This window comes from Nicotiana sylvestris, chromosome 9, assembly GCF_000393655.2.
Source record: "Nicotiana sylvestris chromosome 9, ASM39365v2, whole genome shotgun sequence".
Classification (NCBI taxonomy): domain Eukaryota; kingdom Viridiplantae; phylum Streptophyta; class Magnoliopsida; order Solanales; family Solanaceae; genus Nicotiana; species Nicotiana sylvestris.
The window spans coordinates 153,525,990-153,533,714 of record NC_091065.1 but is presented as its reverse complement, the minus strand read 5'-3'; the positions used below and the strand labels follow the sequence as shown (position 1 = coordinate 153,533,714).

Here is a 7,725-nt window from a genome sequence, read left to right as displayed (position 1 = left end):
TATGTGTGCATGTCATGTCACTAGAACGCACAAGAAGAGAACTATAAAAGGAGAAGAGAAGTAAACAGAAATGACTAGAAATAACAGAATACAAAAAATTGCATTAGACATATGGTGAAGGGGTTTGAACAACAAAACAAGCACTAAACTGAGGTTACAACCCTGGAACAAACCTAGACAACACTAAACGAGTTACTACGACTAAACAAATCAGGCAAAATAAAAGGATAGAAAGGGTTTGAGCCACAAGACAATATCCGGATTACAACCCTGAAATAAACCGAACAACAGAAATGACAACAAAATAAACCACCAAGACTCCTCCCTGTCTAGTCAAGAAAGGAGCATCTTTACAATCACCAAGCTCAACATTTAGCCACTGACTTCAACATCAACATTGCTAGAACCTTCACAAGTCTTCATCTCATTGTCCTTAACAAATTGCTTTTGGGTCCCTTTGGCCGGCTCGTTCTTATGATCAACGTTCGGAACCAAGAGTGATAGCACTGAAAGCTTTGCGAAAACTGGCCCTTCGAGGATCTCAGAATAGTTCTCATATTCCTTTTCCACACAAATCATGTCCTCCATATGCGTCTCATGCAATGGACTTTGGCTAGTATCTGCTGCATTTGGATTTTGCGCGGTACTGTCACCTGCATCAATAAGCTTCTGGACTGCTCCTTTCAGATGCCAACACCTTTCTATGTCATTCCCTGGGGCATCTGAGCAATATGCGCACTTTTGAGAAAAATCAAACTTCTTTAGAAGTGGGTTTGGCATTTTTAACTGAATCGGCTTCAACATGTCCAATTGCCTCAGCCTCTGGAACAAACTGGTATACGATTCTCCAATAGGGGTGAAAGCCTTTTCCATTTTCAGTAGTCTTTTCATTTTATACTCTGGCCTCGGTTGGAACCTTTTGCGGGTAGGTGGTTGATATGCCTGAGGGGGCGGGTAAAACATTTGTGGAAGTGGTGCGGGCCATCGCGGGCCTCGTGGACATGGAGCATATAGTGGTGCATTGTGGATGGGGTATCAGGAAAATGATGTACGATTTTGGGGGTTCTGTGGAGAGAAGTAGCAGTGGAGAGGATTACAAGGATATCCACGGGGTCGACATTGAGGCTGAAAGCGTTTAGCAAGAACGACCACTGGACCCTGTCGTCGGTGGGGCTCACCAACATCTTTTCTATCAATGGAAGGACTATCCCGAGCAACTTGTTCGTTCCATCTGACCCAAAAATCTCTAAAACTTTTCTTGGGTTTCTTTTCCATCTGAGATAGGGAGGAGCGGTCTGGGACAATGTCTATATTGTACTGGAAGTGTCGCACAAAATCTTGAGCCATGTCGCCCAATGTATGCCACTTGACGACATCTTGACGATTATGCCATTCCAAAGCTTCCCCAGTTAAGCTCTAACTGAAATACGCCATCAACAAATCATCTTTCTCGCCAACACCTCTCATTTCACTGCAATAACCCCTCAGATGGGCTACCGGATCTCTACCCCCATCATACAAGTTAAACTTTGGCATTTTAAACCCCGCGGGCAGGCGAACATAATGGAACATACATAATTCTTTGTAAGACATGTTAACCTGGTCTCTCATCCCTTGCAAGCTTTTCAGCTTCCTGGATATCTCATCCCGCTCTTCTTTTCCTGCTGACCTCTCATTTTCAACATGAAGCTCATTCCGGGGGTTCTGATTGTATGAGTCAGGAACCTTGTGGGTAACCTCTGAGGGGTAATACTGGGCATCATGAGCTTTGAGTGGGTATTCATTGTTGGGGATAGTGGATATGACAGGAGGGCAATTTTGGGGAAAGGTAATTGGATGACGAGTGATGGAGCTACTAGGGTGGTTGGGAAAGCTGTGATAAACGGGTGGATCTGGAGAGTATGAGGAATCATCCGGCACTATGACCGAAGTTTGGGTAAGGGTAGCACCTAAGAAGCTAGGTGGTGGCGGGGGTGGTGCCTTCCCAGTCATCCAGGCCTGATACATGTCCGTCATGTGTTGTCTTAACATCCTTACCTCATCAGCCAAACCAGTATCCTGTTCAACCAACTGCTTTCGGGCACCGGTATCAACCAACCCAATCTTGTTGTTGTCCGCCATTGCCTTTTGACTTTATATTGTGAAGAGGAGTTACTACTTCGAGAACCACAAACCAACCACCTTTCTGCTATGAAGAAATCAAAAAGGAACAAAATGGAGTCATCCCGTTAGCATTAGCGCATTCAACAACAAAATATCACATTGCGTGCAATGCATCTAGCAACAATTAATGGTTCTAGAATGACTTCGATGGTCATAAGATCACTTGGCATCATCCCAATTTGTCAATTTGAATCTTCTCCTTTCTTTTCTTTCCTCGCACTTCTTAGCTCGCTCATTTTCTTTCCCCTTTTTTCTTTCTGATTATCGCTTTTTTTCTTCCTTCTCATTTCTCACATCCCATAATTTCACCATTTTTTTCTTCTTTTTTTTCCTTTTTTTTCTTTTTCTTTTTCTTTTTGGTAAAAGAAAAAAATAATTCGATCGAACCTTATGTAGGTTGCCTACGTATCATGACGCTGCATGAATCAGATCTTTGCATAGTTCGGGAAAATTAGGAATAAAGGAAACAAACTAACGTTCTCCTTTTTTTTTACCTTAATGACTAATCCGATGAATAAAGAGAAATAAAAGAAGCAAAACCTTTTTGAATTTTCTAGACTTAATGTTCTATAACCTATTCTAAACTCAAGCTTAACGGATTTTTTTTCTTTTTCTTTTCTTTTTGGAAACAAATACCTAGAAGAGAGAAAGATATTTTTTGACTCTTTTTTTTTTGAATTTTCATTTGATATCCCTGAAGAAAAACTTCGTAACGAGAAATGAAAATAATAAAAATTGTTTTTGGATTTCAATTTTTAATTACCTAAAGGAGAATTTTTTTTAAAAAAAAACAGAAGATAAGGTATCTTATTTCTTTTATGTGCAATGTCCTAAATCTAGTAAAAATAAAAGATTTTTTTTCTATAACCTCAAAAGAAAATCTTTTTTTTCTTTTGAATTTTTGGAATTAATAGCTTAGAGAAACCTTTACAGAGGTACTAAAAACAAAAATTCTCTTTTTTTAGTCATAATATATTAAAGGAAATATAAAAACAAATTTTTATTTTAAGCTCTAGATATTAATTGCCTAAAGGAAGAACCATATCAACGATTTTTTTTTAATTTCTAGGAGTAGTATTCCTAAAGAAAATTCTAACGAAAATATAAAAACGCAAAATATCCTTTTTTGGATTTTTGATTTATAACACATCTTTTTCCAATACAAAATAGAAAATACAAAAACAAAAGACCCAGTATTACTGTACAAAACTAGAAGGTAAAAGACGACATAAAAAAAACAACAGACTCAAAACATAATAACTAAAAAAAGTCTCCTTAAGCAAACTCATGACTGGATGGTCCTAAGACGTCTGTCATGCACAAACTCCGGTAAGTAGATCTACACCTGTATGAGAAAATCGAAACCAATACTATGTGAGACAATAACATTCCTTACTAGACATATGCCAGACATGATTGAAGCTATTTCTGCAAAATTAACCTATGCGGCTAAAAGTGGATAAAATGCAAGATTTGGCTAAAACCCCGCGAAGCCAAGAACCTAAGACTTACTAGGAAGACTGGACCGTATGTGGGTTGCCTACGTATCCCGCCCCGAGAGACGAGAATCAGGTTCGCGTAGTTCGGACAGATTGGATACGGGCGAGAATTAAAAAAATAACTAATTTAGAGAAAACATATTTTTTGTCTTTTTTTTTAAAAAAAAAAATGATGAGACATGTAACTTTTTTTGGATTTTTTTTTGATTTTCTAATTTACGGAAAATGATAAAAAAGTGCAAAATCTCTTTTTTTTTTTGAATTTTCAAGCTCTTTATTTTCTTAACAAGAATGGGACAGAAAACATAATTGGGCCCCACTCGCTTTGTCTTCACACTTCAACCTCATTTTCTTTTTCTTTTTCTTTTTCATTTGCCCTCAACTATCATTGGTCCGCCAAATGACCATTTTACCCTTGAAGAAATGCAACATGTAGCATATAGGATGCATCAAGATGGTCTGTTATTTTGGGTACACCTGCCCTAGACGGACCCAACCCCTGTGTTGAGTCCTCAAAGTCAGATGCACGTGATGCAAACAAGCGTTCCTACTAGGGATCCGGCATGAGACTGAGTTATTCTAGGTTCAAAACCTGGGTATGTGTTCTAGACTTGTGTACCCGAGCGAACAACTTGAGCCGAGGAGGAGGCTACGTACCGGGAACCAAAAGGCCATCCGGCTTAGTAACTTGTCCGAGCCTCTTTCTTATTTCAAGGTATGACACTAACAGAATAGGGAGTCACGACCAGCGAGCACATCCCCGAAGATGAGAAGAGAAGGGTTTCGTAGCAGTTTATATAGAGTTCAGATAATATTAAAGCGGCAAAAGCAACATTTAGCACATTAGGCCCAAACATATAATAAAATTAGCTAACAGATAAAGCCAAATATAACAATTCATCTAAGCTCGAATTCTGAACCCTGAACCATAAATTCTGGGTTCGATCCCCAGCAGAGTCGCCAGAGCTGTCACACCTCCTTTTTCCTACCACCCGAAGGGGGGTATAAAGGAGTTTTTTCCAACTTAAAGTGACAATCGAAACGGGATTATTTTATTTAAAATTCAGAGTCTCCACTTGGGATGATTTATGGTGTCCCAAGTCACCAGTTCAAATCCCGAATCGAGTAAAGATTGACTCTGTTTTACAGTCTACGAACACAGAAATTCGGGTAAGGAATTCTGTTAAACCGGGAGAAGGTGTTAGGCATTCCCGAGTTCCGTGGTTCTAGCACGGTCGCTCAACTGTTATTATTGGCCTAATTATCTGATTTTAAAACACTTTTAAGCCTATGTGCATTTTAACTTTAAAACCGCTTTTATTTAGATATTTTTTAGAAAGATTCAACGTCATCTAAAACACATCTTGGACCACGTCACATAAATACACCCACGGTCCACGACACGTTTTATCTAACGTTGTTGAGATTTGGATTTGGGTCACATTAATGCACATCCGGATTTATAACATATATATCACAACTACGTCACGGGAACCGTACCCGTAGGTATGATAATTCATTATTAGTCGCGCCTAAAACAAACTAGGATATTAAAGAGTTATTTTTCTAAATTTTGAGATTATTGTAAGGTAATGAGAGTGCGAAAATAATTTTTGTGAATGAAGTGTAAATTTTATTTCATTGTTATCTTCCCGAACCATAATCCTCGTTGTGACCTATCAAATTTAAAAGCCCAAAATCTCATCAATCTCACATTAAAAATTACATGGCCCAATTGCTCTAATACACCATAGTTTCTTCAACTTAAGACTCCATTTTTAGCTTTTATTAAATTACTAAAATAATTTTAAACTTAACACCAAATGTTCTTTCATGAAACAAGATATCAGAACAATGAAAAGCAAGCAACATAATATCAAATAAAGAATAGAATGTTAACACACATGTTATTGATAAAAAAAAAAAGAGTTTCCTTCAAAATGTTGACCCATTTACGTTTTAAGTCTAACATGGACTTGTCAAATAATATTAGCCTAAAAAAACATAGATGGAGAAACTTACATTTTAGTTACTTGTAAAATTAATCTCGATCAAACAAACAAAAACAAAACTAAAGAAGAAAAAAGTAAAAAAAAATTCAATCGATCTAAAAAAAAAAAAACAGAAGCATTGTAAGAAATAATTAGAAGATTAAAAGAACGAATCCTTCGATAGATTTCTAACCTTTGTTGTGTACAGAGAAAACAAGAATTTCAGTTTTGGGAACGGAGATCAACTGCGACGTTCCACCCCAAACTCGCAGACCGGAGCATCGGACGAGAATTCAAACAGACCTCAAACTTTAACCTCTTCTAACTCACCAAAATGAGATAACAAAGTCGGACCTTGCGAGGTGTAATTATGGAGGAAAACAGTTGGTTTTAATCTGTTCTTGTGGTTGATTTCCGGACAGATTTTGGGGTTGGATTAGAGTGGAGTTTGGAGATGAAAACGGTGATGGTTTGGGAAGGTTTTCCGGCGTGTTCGACGCTATCGTGAATGGGAAGAAGCAGCAGGGGTTGTTTGTGTTGTGTTCTGCGGCTGTTGGTCTGGTTGAGGTGGAGGAGCAGCAGCGGGTTATGGGGTCTGTTGAGGAAGACGACGACAAGAGGGGGAGGGGGGTCTTTTTTGGAGTTATACGGCGCTGATGGTACTTTTTTTGTCCCTAGGCGTTCTTTTTAGTATTTCAGCTCTAGGTTTGCTTTCTCCGTTTTTTCCCTAGCTCTGTATTTTTTGTGTCCCCCTCTCATTGTAGGCGTTAGTCTCTAATATAAGTCTAGGTTTTAGGTGTATTTTTTGTGTATTTACCCATTAGTTCCTAAGTCTTTTTGTGTTAAATCTTTAAATTCTTTTTATTTAGTTTTTGTTTCAAAGAAGAGTCTAGAAGGGTCCTAGGGTTGGCTTAATTGGTATTGGGTATTGGGCCAAGAATTGAGTTCTAAAACTCTTAAAATTGTGGTCTAACACCTTAATTGACTCCTTTTTAAAATAAGATAGAAATACTACACAATGCCAAAGCTAATCCTAATTAATTAAACTAAACATGAAACTATTTTTGTGTTTTCGAAATTATATAAAGATAAAAATAAGGTAATATTTTTGAATATTTTTAAAATTTATGAAAAATACATAAATTAATTTTTTTTTTGTCAAAAATCACATGTCTACAATATCGAATATAGCTTAAATATATATATATATATATATACAATAACAACAACAACAACCCAGTATAATCCCACTTAGCGGGGTCTGGGGAGGGTAGTGTGTACGCAGACCTTACCCCTACCCTGGGTAGAGAGGCTGTTTCCAAATAGACCCTCGACATCCTTCCCTCCAAGGCTTTCGTCATAAATGCTACTGCAACCGACGAAGGTGTTGATAACATAGGAATGGCTCTAGTAGTGGGTAGAGAAGATGCAGTTTATACCCTTATACTTACAATTTTAGAGCATTTCAATGGTAGATTTACCTCAAATCATCAGACCGTCCGAACTTTACTTAATGGACTTAGATGTAAGACCCTTAGTGAATTTAGATGGTATAAAGATACTTTTATGAGTAGAGTTATGGAACTACCCGAGAATAGATATGAACACTGGAAAGCCAAGTTTATAGACGACCTCCCTTCCTTATTTGCTGAAAGAGTAAGGAATGTGTTAAAGGGTAGTTGCGGAGAGATTCTGTATAATAATTATACCTATGGTAAGCTTATAGGTGTTTGTACAGAAGAAGGTCTTAAATTATGTAATGAGCTAAGACTTTCTAGACAGCTTAAGATAGATAAGCTTAAAGAAAGGTCCCAAGTAGGTGACTTTTGTACCCAGTTTGGTTTACCCGGAACTTCCACTCAAAATAGGAAGAAGAAAACCAAATATCATAGGTACCCTAACCCGGATAGCCCGTATAAGAAAAAGAGGTCTAGATATAGGCCTAAGGAAGAACGTGATACTAGAAAAGCGAACAGGAAATCTACTCGATTTGCGAAGAATAGATCCAAACGTGATCTCGCTGATATTAAGTGTTATAAGTGTGGAAAGTTTGGTCATATTTCTCCAAACTG

At 37.7% G+C, this 7,725-nt stretch overlaps 1 long non-coding RNA gene across 1 annotated transcript; it reads right to left on the bottom strand.

The window, feature by feature from the left end:
- Window positions 1-3,267: 3,267 nt before the first annotated feature.
- LOC138877091 (uncharacterized) lies at window positions 3,268-6,319 on the bottom strand. The gene is made up of 2 exons (XR_011402409.1): window positions 5,847-6,319; window positions 3,268-3,508 (listed from the first exon to the last, which is right to left on the bottom strand). It is a non-coding gene; the product is annotated as an uncharacterized lncRNA (long non-coding RNA).
- Window positions 6,320-7,725: the final 1,406 nt, after the last annotated feature.